The 15254-nt window shown below is 37.2% G+C and overlaps 1 protein-coding gene across 1 annotated transcript in view; it reads left to right on the plus strand.

Annotated features, from left to right (window-relative positions):
• Nucleotides 1–15254, plus strand: part of LOC122794473 (DNA polymerase nu-like) — a 1294839-nt gene that overhangs the window by 786002 nt on the left and 493583 nt on the right. The gene's annotated exons all lie outside the window — the stretch shown is intronic.

Raw genomic sequence — 15254 nt, forward strand, 5'->3', positions numbered from 1 at the left:
CCCACAAGAGTGCAGACCACGAACCTTCTTAATGTAAAATAACTGGCCTGAAGCCGAAGTGCTTAAACCAGAATTAATACATTTTTAGAATAACAGACACTGAGCCCTCAATCAGCAGTTCCCAACTTAGAAGGATGTAAGCTACCTGTTCTGCCACTACAGTGCAGACCACAAACCTTCTTAATGTAAAACAACTGGTCTGAAGCCCAAGTGCTTAAACTAAAAGGCTTAGAATGAGTTACACCAAGCAGTAATAAATACAATTGAATACTTTTAAGATGACACAAAAACAAAATAAAGTAGGAAGAAACACAAATACAGTAAAAGCAGATACATTTTTTTTTTGAGTGAGCAAATGAGATGGGCCCAGGAGGAGTATCCAAGTGCAAATTTACAAGAGGGGTGAGTAGTTTCAAAGCCACCAAGATTAACACCAAAACAAAAACAGGAAGGGTGGGTGGGGACCTACTGAAAAAACAGAGTCACAACTTCCAGCTAGATATTGCTCAATGCAACACAAACAAATTAATTTAAATTGTGTATTATTTGAAAAAAGTTCAGATAAAAATTTACTTAACTTTACTTATGCGTTCAGTTGATTGCATGCAGGTCTTAGCTGGCCAAAGCTCACAGTTTAAATAGAAAATAATTCACTGTACCACTTGTATAAGATAGAAACTGAATAACAATGAAGTAAACTACCCCCACTTATCACTGGCTATGCAGGTTTTTTAACAAGCCTTAACTGAAAAAACAGAGTCACAACTTTCAGCTAGATATTGCTCAATGCAACACAAACAAATTAATTTAAATCGTGTATTATTTGAAAAAAGTGCAGATAAAAATTTACTTAACTTCACTTATGCATTCAATTGATTGCATGCAGGTCTTAGCTGGCCAAAGCTCACAGTTTAAACAGAAAATAATTCACTGTACCACTTGTATAAGACAGAAACTGAATAACAATGAAGTAAACTACCCCCACTTATCACTGGCTATGCAGGTTTTTTAACAAGCCTTAACTGAAAAAACAGAGTGACAACTTCCAGCTAGATATTGCTCAATGCAACACAAACAAATTAATTTAAATTGTGTATTATTTGAAAAAGTGCAGATAAAAATTTACTTAACTTCACTTATGCGTTCAGTTGATTGCATGCAGGTCTTAGCTGGCCAAAGCTCACAGTTTAATCAGAAAATAATTCACTGTACCACTTGTATAAGACAGAAACTGAATAACAATGAAGTAAACTACCCCCACTTATCACTGGCTATGCAGGTTTTTTAACAAGCCTTAACTGAACAGAGTCACAACTTCCAGCTAGATATTGCTCAGTGCAACACAAACAAATTAATTTAAATTGTATATTATTTGAAAAAAGTGCAGATAAAAATTTACTTAACTTCACTTATGCATTCAGTTGATTGCATGCAGGTCTTAGCTGGCCAAAGCTCACAGTTTAATCAGAAAATAATTCACTATACCACTTGTATAAGACAGAAACTGAATAACAATGAAGTAAACTACCCCCACTTATCACTGGCTATGCAGGTTTTTTAACGAGCCTTAACTGAAAAAACAGAGTCACAACTTCCAGCTAGATATTGCTCAATGTAACACAAACAAATTAATTTAAATTGTGTATTATTTGAAAAAAGTGCAGATAAAAATTTACTTAACTTCACTTATGCATTCAGTTGATTGCATGCAGGTCTTAGCTGGCCAAAGCTCACAGTTTAATCAGAAAATAATTCACTGTACCACTTGTATAAGACAGAAACTGAATAACAATGAAGTGAACTACCCCCACATATCACTGGCTATGCAGGCTCTTTAACAAGCCTTAACTGAAGAAACAGAGTCACAACTTCGAGCTAGATATTTCTCAATGTAACACAAACAAATTAATTTAAGTTGTGTATTATTTGAAAAAAGTGCAGATAATGATTTACTTAACTTCACTTATGCATTCATTTGATTGCATGCAGGTCTTAGCTGGCCAAAGCTCACAGTTTAATCAGAAAATAATTCACTGTACCACTTGTATAAGACAGAAACTGAATAACAATGAAGTAAACTACCCCCACTTATCACTGGCTATGCAGGTTTTTTAACAAGCCTTAATTGAAAATACAGAGTCACAACTTCCAGCTAGATATTGCTCAATGCAACACAAACACATTAATTTAAATTGTGTATTATTTGAAAAAAGTGCAGATAAAAATTTACTTAACTTCACTTATGCATTCAGTTGATTGCATGCAGGTCTTAGCTGGCCAAAGCTCACAGTTTAATCAGAAAATAATTCACTGTACCACTTGTATAAGACAGAAACTGAATAACAATGAAGTAAACTACCCCCACTTATCACTGGCTATGCAGGTTTTTTAACAAGCCTTAACGGAACAGAGTCACAACTTCCAGCTAGATATTGCTCAATGCAACACAAACAAATTAATTTAAATTGTGTATTATTTGAAAAAAGTGCAGATAAAAATTTACTTAACTTCACTTATGCATTCAGTTGATTGCATGCAGGTCTTAGCTGGCCAAAGCTCACAGTTTAATCAGAAAATAATTCACTGTACCACTTGTATAAGACAGAAACTAAATAGCAATGAAGTAAACTACCCCCACTTATCACTGGCTATGCAGGTTTTTTTAACAAGCCTTAACTGAAAAAAACAGAGTCACAACTTCCAGCTAGATATTGCTCAATGCAACACAAACAAATTAATTTAAATTGTGTATTATTTGAAAAAAGTGGAGAAAAATTTACTTAACTTCACTTATGCGTTCAGTTGATTGCATGCAGGTCTTAGCTGGCCAAAGCTCACAGTTTAATCAGATAATAATTCACTGTACCACTTGTATAAGACAGAAACTGAATAACAATGAAGTAAACTACCCCCACTTATCACTGGCTATGCAGGTTTTTTAACAAGCCTTAACTGAAAAAAGAGAGTCACAACTTCCAGCTAGATATTGCTCAATGCAACACAAACACATTAATTTAAATTGTGTATTATTTGAAAAAAGTGCAGATAAAAATTTACTTAACTTCACTTATGCATTCAGTTGATTGCATGCAGGTCTTAGCTGGCCAAAGCTCACAGTTTAATCAGAAAATAATTCACTGTACCACTTCTATAAGACAGAAACTGAATAACAATGAAGTAAACTACCCCCACTTATCACTGGCTATGCAGGTTTTTTAACAAGCCTTAACTGAACAGAGTCACAACTTCCATCTAGATATTGCTCAATGCAACACAAACAAATTAATTTAAATTGTGTATTATTTGAAAAAAGTGCAGATAAAAATTTACTTAACTTCACTTATGCATTCAGTTGATTGCATGCAGGTCTTAGCTGGCCAAAGCTCACAGTTTAATCAGAAAATAATTCACTGTACCACTTGTATAAGACAGAAACTGAATAACAATGAAGTAAACTACCCCCACTTATCACTGGCTATGCAGGTTTTTTAACAAGCCTTAACTGAAAAAACAGAGTCACAACTTCCAGCTAGATATTGCTCAATGCAACACGAACAAATTAATTTAAATCGTGTATTATTTGAAAAAAGTGCAGATAAAAATTTACTTAACTTCACTTATGCGTTCAGTTGACTGCATGCAGGTCTTAGCTGGCCAAAGCTCACAGTTTAATCAGAAAATAATTCACTGTACCACTTGTATAAGACAGAAACTGAATAAACTACCCCCACTTATCACTGGCTATGCAGGTTTTTTAACAAGCCTTAACTGAAAAAACAGAGTCACAACTTCCAGCTAGATATTGCTCAATGCAACACAAACAAATTAATTTAAATTGTGTATTATTTGAAAAAAGTGCAGATAAAAATTTACTTAACTTCACTTATGCGTTCAGTTGATTGCATGCAGGTCTTAGCTGGCCAAAGCTCACAGTTTAATCATAAAATAATTCACTGTACCACTTGTATAAGACAGAAACTGAATAACAATGAAGTAAACTACCCCCACTTATCACTGGCTATGCAGGTTTTTTAACAAGCCTTAACTGAAAAAAGAGAGTCACAACTTCCAGCTGGATATTGCTCAATGCAACACAAACAAATTAATTTAAATCGTGTATTATTTGAAAAAAGTGCAGATAAAAATTTACTTAACTTCACTTATGTGTTCAGTTGATTGCATGCAGGTCTTAGCTGGCCAAAGCTCACAGTTTAATCAGAAAATAATTCACTATACCACTTTTATAAGACAGAAACTGTATAACAATGAAGTAAACTACCCCCACATCACTGGCTATGCAGGTTTTTTAACAAGCCTTTCAGAGTCACAACTTCCAGCTAGATATTGCTCAATGCAACACAAACAAATTAATTTAAATTGTGTATTATTTGAAAAAAGTACAGATAAAAATTTACTTAACTTCACTTATGCATTCAGTTGACTGCATGCAGGTCTTAGCTGGCCAAAGCTCACAGTTTAATCAGAAAATAATTCACTGTACCACTTGTATAAGACAGAAACTGAATAACAATGAAGTAAACTACCTCCACTTATCACTGGCTATGCAGGTTTTTTAACAAGCCTTAACTGAAAAAACAGAGTCATAACTTCCAGCTAGATATTGCTCAATGCAACACAAACAAATTAATTTAAATTGTGTATTATTTGAAAAAAGTGCAGATAAAAAATTACTTAACTTCACTTATGCATTCAGTTGATTGCATGCATGTCTTAGCTGGCCAAAGCTCACAGTTTAGTCAGAAAATAATTCACTGTACCACTTGTATAAGACAGAAACTGAATAACAATGAAGTAAACTACCCCCACTTATCACTGGCTATGCAGGTTTTTTAACAAGCCTTAACTGAAAAAACAGAGTCACAACTTCCAGGTAGATATTGCTCAATGCAACACAAACAAATTAATTTAAATTGTGTATTATTTGATAAAAGTGCAGATAAAAATTTACTTAACTTCACTTATGCGTTCAGTTGATCGCATGCAGGTCTTAGCTGGCCAAAGCTCACAGTTTAATCAGCTTCGTTCAGATTTCGTATCCTTCAGAAAATGCTGGCCAACATAAATCCTGTTATTCTAGCAAATTTCTAAGTTTATAAGAGAAAGTTAGGGACCTGTTACTGGTACAGAGAGCAATGAAAAAGAAATCGTCACTATCATTTGCTGGTCAGTACTGGCAAATTTGACTGCCTAGCATGAGTCACAACCTTAACAAGTTAAGCAGGGGATAGTTAACAATTGTTAAGAGCAGGTCTCATGCTGTAGTACAGCTTAACTGATTTGCTTTTTTTTCCAGATACTATAGTATAATTACTGTTCTCTACACACTATATATATATATATATATATATATATATATATATATATATATATATATATTGTGTATATCATACCTGTGTACCTGTCTATATTCATTTGTGTCTATCTATAGGTAGATATATTACACATACTATATGTGTGTGCATGTATATATATATATATATATATATATATATATATATATATATACGGGTCTACCTGAAAACACCGAATGCTGACAATGCCAACAACGAGATAACTGACACCGGAAGATCGACAACAGAGATGACCGATGATTGAAAATCCTGATGCTGAGAACACCGACATGTTAAGGTAAGTGTGTGATAGTGACGGATGTTAGGGTCAGGGTGCGGGTAAGGTAAGTGTGTGATAGTGACAGACTTTAGGGTTAGTGGCGGGTTAAGTGAGTTAGGGTTAGGGTGCAGGTTAGGTGAGTGTGCGATAGTGACCGACCTTAGGGTTAGGGTTTGGGTTAAGGTTAGTGCATAGATAGTTGTGTATGTAAGGTTTAGTGTAGAATTGTAAGGTTTTTGGTGTGCTTGTGTTGTGTGTTTGTTTTACGGAAAAGGTATTTGTTTTGTTTTGTTGATTGTTGGGATTGTGGTTTGTCGGGCATGTGAAGTTTCGTGTTTTTGAACTTTCGGTTTAGTGGTGTCAGTTATCTCGTTGTCGGTGTTTTTGTGTGTCGGTGTTTTCAGGTAGACCCATATATACATGCATACATACGCACACACGCGCACACACACACAGATATATACATATACATAGGTTCATAGATACATTTTTTGTTAGTTAAGTGTTGTTATAGGTGGAGAGGATGTTATTTACATATGCATTATAGTTTTCAATGTTATGAAGCACTTTCAATGATCTGAGTTTGCAATGTTTTGGGATTTAGATGTTTTGGTCTCAATGTTGTGAAATTCAACGTTATGAAGTAGATCCATATATATATATATATATATATATATATATATATATATATATGTGTGTGTGTGTGTGTGTGTGTGTGTGTGTATGCAATGTGTGTGCATTTATATGTATATGTATATATGGGTTTCATTCTGCTCAGACTATCATGTGTCAGGAGTGCATAAAACACCAGCAAAAGATATTGAATATTTAAAGATCTCAACTTGACGGTCTTTCCATGTGCGAGATAACAGTACAGTGAGGATTGGGAATTTGCCCTTTCCTCACTGCATTGCAGTCTCAAAGTTGGTATATTTAAGTAGTGGGGTGTGGAGGTGTTGTTAGGGGCTTGCCTCCCTACAAGATAACAACAAAAAGATAGTTTTGTAGGTATTCATTTTTTTTTATCTTTTATTTAATTTTTTTTTAGATTAGTTGATTTTTGGATATGTTTTAGTATTGTGTACTCGAACTTTTGAATTTTCAACTACTTCTTAGTCGTATGTGTATGTGTGTATTTTGTGTACTATTAGAAACCACTCTTACAATACAGTATGTTGTTTCTCTATCAAAACCCCAAAATGTAAAGAAGTATGTTCTCCCTAAACGTCTTGCAACTTAATCATAGTTCACAGCAGATACCCTCAATACAGTCCCATACAGCTGGAATAAAGTCTCTTTCAATAGATCTCTCTCTCTTTCTCTGTATCACTGACTCTGTGCACTTATCAGTAGCTCCTCTTCTGGACTCATATAACAGGAACAGTTTATAGCTTCCTCTTTGTGTCTTCTTCAAGGTAGTCATTTATTTTGTTGTCTCTCTCTTCCATCCATCCGCCTCCAAGTAGCTCAAGCAATACTTTGAATGAACTTATCTTAGCCTTTCTGTTATACATCATTAATTGTTTTATTAAGCAGACCTGGTCTATCTAATACAGCAAGATTTCTCTGCGCTGTTAAAGTAACATTCACACTTAAAGTGATAACAACACTTCTCTGGCTAGTTCAACAAATGTTCCTCTGTGTAAAGAAAAAACTACCAATGAGCTACTTCCTGTAGTAGAGTGTTTGATTCACTCAGCCTTCATTTAACTACTGTGTGAAAATGAGCAAATGATTTAACCAGACAGTTCTTTGGGGCAATTGGGAATTTGGCCTAGGCTTCTTAATGGTTTCCTGGACTGCATCCCTAGTAACTACCTGTTAACCTATTTGTAATAGCAATTCTATTTATACACGTTACACATGAAGATATCAATGTTTACAATACTTACAATAATTTGAATTCCATATTTGGTGAGCTTCGTCACTTTGTGTACTGTTGAGATGCCAGTCTTTCGCATGCACTGTCAGTGGTAATTTAATCACCAGCGATCACATATTGCAGTTAGTGTTTGTGCATTAGGAATGTAAGACAGAGCTGGTATAGCAAGTTAACAGAGAGCTGTCATATTGATACATAGTACCTCTTTGCTATTGGTACAGTTTAGCAGAGGTGTGAGCAGAAAACCATTTTGTACATACTGGCCATCTGGACTTATATAAATGGCTGTTTGCATAGTTTGATTAGCTGTAAATGTGTTTTTGGTCAACTTTGAGAGGTTTTTTTTTTGGCTCTTAGAGAGGAGAACTTTTTTTGCTTCTCTTGTCTGAGATGATTTTCTTTGGTCCCAGCTTCAAACTGGGGGTATAGAGTGCCAAAAAAGAGCCCCAACCGGTCTAGCTACAATTCTGCCATGGTATGAAATTCCATGTGGCTCTGTCTTGAATCGTCAGTTTCTGCCATGGTAGTAATGTACGTAGTTGTTCATTTACTGTTTTTGAGTGTGTGTGGTCTGCAGGTGTGTAATGCTAAGTGAATCTGAGACCAGAAGGCCTTATAGTACAGTATCCTTTAGTTATTTTCACTTCATTCAGTTAATTACTCTCATTTCCAGAAATGATTTAGCAAAAACACTGGCATTGCAAAAACAATTCGCTGCATTTTGAAAAATAAAATTAATAATCTGACAATACACTGAACGCATGTCAGACTGCATGAGTGATTATAAGTCTATGCTTGCAGTGTTTCACTCATAATACCTGTTGAGCTATGCAGACCTCAGCAAACTGCCACAAAAGCCACACTACGAATGTGTTTGTGTGTGTGTGTGTGTGTGTGTGTGTGTGTGTATGAGTACATGTAGGGGAATCTTATACAACATTTTTAGCTAATACCCTTGTCTCTCCTTTGAGTCATTACAAAGCTTAAACAAATAATGGCACAAAATTAGAACTGCAGGCATATCCATAATGTCAGCAAGAATTTGTGCAAGGAAGCCAAGAAAAAATGTTATATGAACTTACAGGTCAGTATACTCCTTTCCCTAAGTATTTCTGTAGCACTGTGAAGCAGCTTATAAACAGCAAAAGCTACATTAGCAAAACCTAGTGCAACAGGCGCCCAATCAACTAAAGATTTTAGCACCTTTTCTTAAAAAACATATATTAAACATGACAATGTATGCAGTGCAATGATTCCTACTGAGGAACTTCTCACAGAGGTCTGCTTAATCTTCTACAGTGCTTTGCTGAACTGCTTCACCAGATGAAGCTTACCACACACATACCTCCATCATGCAGAATAAGCAATCTATAGACAGATCCAGCATTCATGAAAAATAGCAAAGATCACAAAGGAGGACCCACAGAAGCTCTAGGAAACTAAGGAGTGACCATCATAAACCCACTGATCAAAATCCTTGAGAAAGTGAAACACATGAATCCTAGTCCTAGTCTTCATGAATTATAGTTACATTATATCTAATATTCATTATGATTTCAGGCCATTTACATAGAGCTGGCACGCTTTAGTTTGTCTTACAGAACACATTTCATAGGTTCATAGGAGATTTCTAGGCTAAAATCTTAAGGGCCCTTACAAGCCTAGCCAATATAACCCAATTTTACCCAGTATATGGCCCACTGGGGCAAGAGGATGGCATGGATTTGTGCCTGTACATTAAGTATCTGTCTTACATTTTGCACAACCTCAGTCCCGTGATGCCCATAAATAGTCAAATATAATTATTATTATTATTATAAGTGGCATTCTATTTGTTTTTTTTCCCTAATTATAGCACTGATTTTCTGGTTTATATAGCAGAATGCATAGTTTGGAAAGTGTTTTCTAGAGGCAAAACTAGTCAGAACCTTTGTAACAGAACCTGTTGAGTACGTGTATGTGATAAAAAATGTATGGAAAAATATTGACTATACTTTGTACAAGCATATAATGACAGCTAGTGATGACCATAACTTTCTACTTTTTGTGTTATGTGCCATGTTTCCTTCTATTGGGACTAGAGATTTGCATAGTCTTTTAGAGCTTAAAAAGTAATGCCATGTGTAAACTGAAAAAAAAAATGATCTAATATTGTCAATTTTCATTCTATCCTCAAACCCGTGGGTTCGGATCTGACTCAGCTGTTGCAATAGTTTGTGACAACCAAAAATCTCTCAAGCTCTTCCCTTACCCATAATGCACCTTTCTAAGTTACCTCAAATCTCGATTGCCTCTTTGCGAAGACATGGCTTCTCCAATTGCTCTCGGGCAGCTAAGTGAATTTTCAGTAATTTTTCTATTGTTATTGACTTCTAAAACTCTAGACTCCTTTAAATAGCTTTAATTAAACTATATTCTATCCTCTTACTTTGGCGACAGTTTTATATTTCCTATAGTTAAATACTTTTCTCCATGCTAACCTTTTTTTGTATGAAAGTACCTCTACGATACTATTGATAGTATCTTTCTTTGCTTCTGCACTTCTAGTGTAGCCTTTTTTATCATTGTTAGTAAAGTTTTCTCTTTAATCCCTATATTTTTCATCTTTTCAAAAAAAAAAGAAAAGTTTTATTATATTCTTGTAGAGAGGGGAATTTTTCCTTTTCTCTTCTTAACTAATGGAGCTAAAACGTGAGCTGGGACCAAAGCCAAGCAAAATCCCAATATCAGTTAGATGTTTTTCAAAATACGCTATTCTCCAGATTAATTTCAAGAACATGCAGTAGCTTGGATTAATTTAAAGTAAAAAAATAATAAAACAAAGGTTACAGCATAGTGCTAGTCTTTCTTAAGAACTTGTTTCTTTATTTAATCGAATATCAAGCAAGGCAGATGAGTGCTTTGTGTTAAAAAGTACCATATCATTGTGTTTATATGTTTGTAATAAGTCTAAAACCTTTTTACACCATTCATTGAAATAGTTTCAGTGATTGGATGTACAATAAAAGAGGCAATCCTCATTGGTTGATTTCATGTTAAGCAGGGTCCTAATTGGCTCATGTTCATTTTATCGATAAAGTCTAGAAAGAAACTGTCTGAATATTGGAGGGGATCTCAGAGTGGCCACCACTAGATCTGAAGCTGATTTGATTGAGGAAAATTCAGGGGCATGGATACATTGATGGCCACGGATTGGTGTCTGATTAGATAAAGAAGTGCTCAATAGGTTTCACTAGAGAAGAAAATGGTAACGTTTAGGGGGTATGAAAATATTGACCAGTAGAATGCTAAGCGGGAAAATTAATCACATAATAGTTTACGTAATTAAAGGGTGGGGTGGGTAGTTAATTAACCAGTCTTGGTTGAAGCGCCATATTTAGTGATGTGTTTGTGGCTGTGGCCAGTTAAAAACTTTCAAAATTATGACTCGAAATTTCTTTTATTATTATTGGGTGAACGCATTATTAATTTCTGTAAATAGGGGTGGTGTAATTATTTGACCAATCTGGGAAGAAACGCCATATGCAGTGACATGTAAGCATCTACGACTAGTCAGAATTTTTCAGAGAAAGGCACAAAAGCCTTTGTACTATTATTGGGCAAACTAGCACTGGGAGGTGGAGTTGCCATTGTGTAAGGATTGTTTGTGTCTACTCAGGTGTAGCAAATCAGTTTAAAGTGAAGTAAGGTGGGAAGGCCAAAATGTGAGCTCATTAGAATAGGGTTTGTCCTACAGAGATAATTAGGTTGGGTGAAAAAACGTTAGTGGTCGAGAGGGTTTTAGATCGACCTACATTTAATTTGTAATACCCCTGAATGAATTATGTTTTATTTCATGCCATAAAATGCCCCATTAAGAAATAAAACAACAGTAACAGTCGGGAAAACATAGCCAGACTTTGCACAGTTCAAAGTTTTTAAAAGCGTGGGCGGGAAGGAGAAGAACTTAATTTCTTGTTAACTAAGGGCACAATTTTTTCAAAACAGTTTAAGTTTAAACAATTTAAGTTGTCCAAATGTCTAGGCAGGAAAGACAGAAACACTTCCTGCTAAAAAAATTAAACAGTTTAAGTTGTTATATGCTATTCGTGAAATTATATGTAAGCACATGTTTAAGTACAATCTACTTATTCAAGCTCATCTAATGTCAGGTTGGTTAGGAGCTGTGATTATTTTAACAGAATGGAAATCCAGTGCCAATAGGGAAAGAAACTTAACCAGAGTGGAGTTATATTGTCCGGATCCCGAAATCTTCAGTTAGACCAAAATTAGACCATACTTAACAGTTTTAAATAACATTTTCTCTTCTTGACTGCAATTTGTGTCTAATTATGACGGGTAAAGATAAGTGAGAAAAGTGGTCACAAAATACCTTTTAGTGACTTGCAAACTTTGTGTGTGTACTGCCTCGGTCCCCTTCACCTTCAGGAGGACTGCACTATTTATCATGAGTTCAACCACAGGGCTTTGATTGAATGGTTTGATTGAATGGTCTTTTGCCTTCCTCCTTTGGTGAGGCAATTTCTGGAGCTACACCAAAAGATAAAGTAAAAGTTAAAGAAAAGTCCAAACAATCTAGTCCTGCTTCTTCATCGTCTTTTAGAGTCTTGGGACAAGGGAAGAAAAAGACCTATTTTGGAGTTGACTACTCCATCGCATCCAGCCGCACAAATATCAAGACATTGGATCTGACAGCTTCATCGGATCCAAAGGCAAAAATGCCTGAATCTGTAAACCTGACTATTTCTGATCAACCAGGCAAAAAAAAGACTGCTTGAATCAGATATATCTTCCTAGAACTTGATATTTCACTGTTCTTTGACCCGGTTCTGTATAGAGTTCCATCGCCTTTCCTGGAGAGACCTAAATCTCCATCAGTTATGTCCATTCAGTCTTCCAGGAGTCTCACTGAAGAAGATGTGGAGAAACTTGTATAGAAGATTCTTTGGGCACAGGGTTTGCCAGGAGCGCCTTTGGGTCAGGAGTTCCGTGCATATTCTACCCTTCCACTTCTTCCTCCTCTGACTTTTTTTTTGAAGCATCGTATCCAACCTGCCTGGAGTTGTCTGTGTTGGATCCGAGGATCTTTGTTTCCTCAGATCAGAAGTTTTCTCTAAGTTCTTCAGCCAAGTCAGGGCTGGTGACTTCTCAGCTGAAGTGGCCTTGTCACTTTGGCAGTGACTGAATCGGCCCCAGGATTTTTGGAACCATCTCTATGCCTCTGAGCCTCAGCGCGGACCAGCTTGGCTCCAGCTTTGACCTCAAGGAGATTGTCTTCCAAGCGGGAGGGGTCTGTGACCAATAGGCATGCCTTTTTGGATCCGGGATCCTTTCCTTCTCTGGGACAATCAGTCTTTGAGGCTCTGGAGAGAGTCATGTCTGCCTCTGCAGCTCAGACACTGCCTACTTCCTTGAATCAGCAACCTTCACCTCTGACAACTCTGTGCATGGCTTCTCAATTGGATCTCTGTTAGGGACAGCAGGCACCAAAACCTCAGATTTCCCAATAGGGTTCCCCACCTCTTCTATTACCTCTCCAGAGCATCCCATGGAGGAGGTTCCTAGGAAGAGTACGTGTAAGAGGAAACAACTGGATTCCACAGAGGAATCCATCACTGAAGACATGGACTTTGATGAAAATGAAGGATCCCCAAGGTCACCTCCTGATGATTTCTCCTTTCGAGACATCCTAGAAATCCTAAAACAGAGAGGTGGCTGGAAGTCCAGCAATCCTTTGCCTGAGGAGTCTGTGAATCTGGCAGTGTTTGGTGCCTATCCATTTACCTCCTGGTTGACCCCATCCACTGATAAGCTCATTAAGTTGATCTCTCATCAGGCATGGAACGCTCCAGACTTCATTGAATCAATTCCCTGGAGACCAGACAAATTTATTACAGCCCCAGAGGACTAACAGTTCTGGACAAAAGGTGTACTGGTAGATGCCATGGTTGTGGCTGCAGCCACCAAGAAAGAATTTGCTGAAGAAAGTTCTTCTGTCTGTTCTCCTAACAAGGAGTCTAGCATGATGCATACATTTGTGAAGCATGTTTATGCATCAGCACCTTCACTCTAAGGTCCCTGAATTATCTTTCACATTTTATGAGATTGCAAAGGGATTTGATCAATGAGTTATCAAATACCCTTTCAGGAACTGTGCCTGAAGAAGTACAAGACTTGGTTGCTTCTCAGCTGTCCAACCTACAATCCATACCTAACTCCTCTGTGAGGCTCATTTTTCATGTAGCCGAAGGAACGAGTAGAGCAGCGGGTTCAGGCATATCCATAAGGAGACATGCCTGTTTGCACTTATGTGATTTCGTGGACCATTTCAAGTCTTCGTTCATTAGTGCTCAATTTGACGTCTCTTTCCTGTTCAGCCCTAAAGTAAAAGAGACCTTGATGAGGTGCAAGAAGGATGGAAAGACCCTATCTGCTATGGGAGGATGTTTTTCCACTCCTCAGAGATCTTACTCCAGGAATCAGAGAAGTAGTGGAAAGATGTAGTTCAAGAAATCTCAAGGGTCTTTTCAGAACACACATGAAAGTAGTCCCTCTAAAGGAGAGGGAGGAACTCTAACAGAAAATGCCGCCCTTGCAGCAGAGGAGGTCCACAAAATCATAGTTCCAAAGATACTTTCTTTGGTAGACCCTTCCAGCGCTCCTACTCTGGAGGCAATTGGTTTTCAGCTATCCCTTTAATAGAGAGCCTGGTTAGAAACAACATCCGATACGTGGGTGCAGATGATAATTTCCAGAAGATACTTTATACCCTTTTCCCTTCCTCCACCCCAAAACAGAAAAATCCCTGATGTTTCACCAAGTCAGAGGGATCAGGCAGTCATTCAAATTATTCAAAGGCTGTTAGCAAAGAGTCATCCAAGAGGTCCCCCCAGACCAGAGACAGTCCCCCCCCCCCCAGACCAGAGACAATCCAGAACCTATTCAAGGTTCTTTTTAGTACCAAAAAAGACAGGGGACTGGAGACCAATCGATTTTGGATCTCTGCATATTGAACAAATCAGTTTGATGCAGCAAGTTGTAGATGGTCACGGTTCAGTCCAATTTTCCGTTCTTGGAAAAGGATGACTGAATGTGCTCTATAGACCTTCAGGATGCGTACTGCCACATAAAAATGGACAGACGATCCAGAAGGCACCTACGCTTGTGGTTGGCAGCCAGTCATTATCAGTTCAGAACACTGCCCTTTGGTCTTACCACAGCCCTCAGGATGTTCACCAAATGCATGGTAGTGGTAGCAACTCACCTCAGACTGCGGGGATTCCAGGTGTTCCCATATTTGGATGACTGGCTCATATCCACCCCAACCAGGCATCTTCAACTAAACGCAGGAGACTATGTGATCCAAACTTGTTCCAATCTGGGAATAACTATAAATTATGGGAAATCTTTACTAGAACTCACTCAATGTTTAGAGTTCATAGGGGCAATTCTAAACACAAGCAAACAGTATCTTCCCTCCAACCTACGAGAGTAAAAACTATCAGCTCACAAGTCAGAAAAATTATCAGCAATATAAAGGTTTCTGGAAGTCTGGTTCTTCAGGCTCTAGGATCTCTGGTGGCAGCAATAACACTTATTCTGCTGGCGAGGTTACACATGAGAATTTTGCAGTGGCTTCTTGCAGTGCAATGGTCAGTTCTCACCCAACCAATATTGACCCAGATAAGAATCACCAACATTTGCAAGAGAGACCTCTTATGGTGGATTTAATCCAATCAAG

Source organism: Protopterus annectens, chromosome 2.part1, assembly GCF_019279795.1.
Source record: "Protopterus annectens isolate FY-2018-M chromosome 2.part1, PAN1.0, whole genome shotgun sequence".
NCBI lineage: Eukaryota > Metazoa > Chordata > Ceratodontiformes > Protopteridae > Protopterus > Protopterus annectens.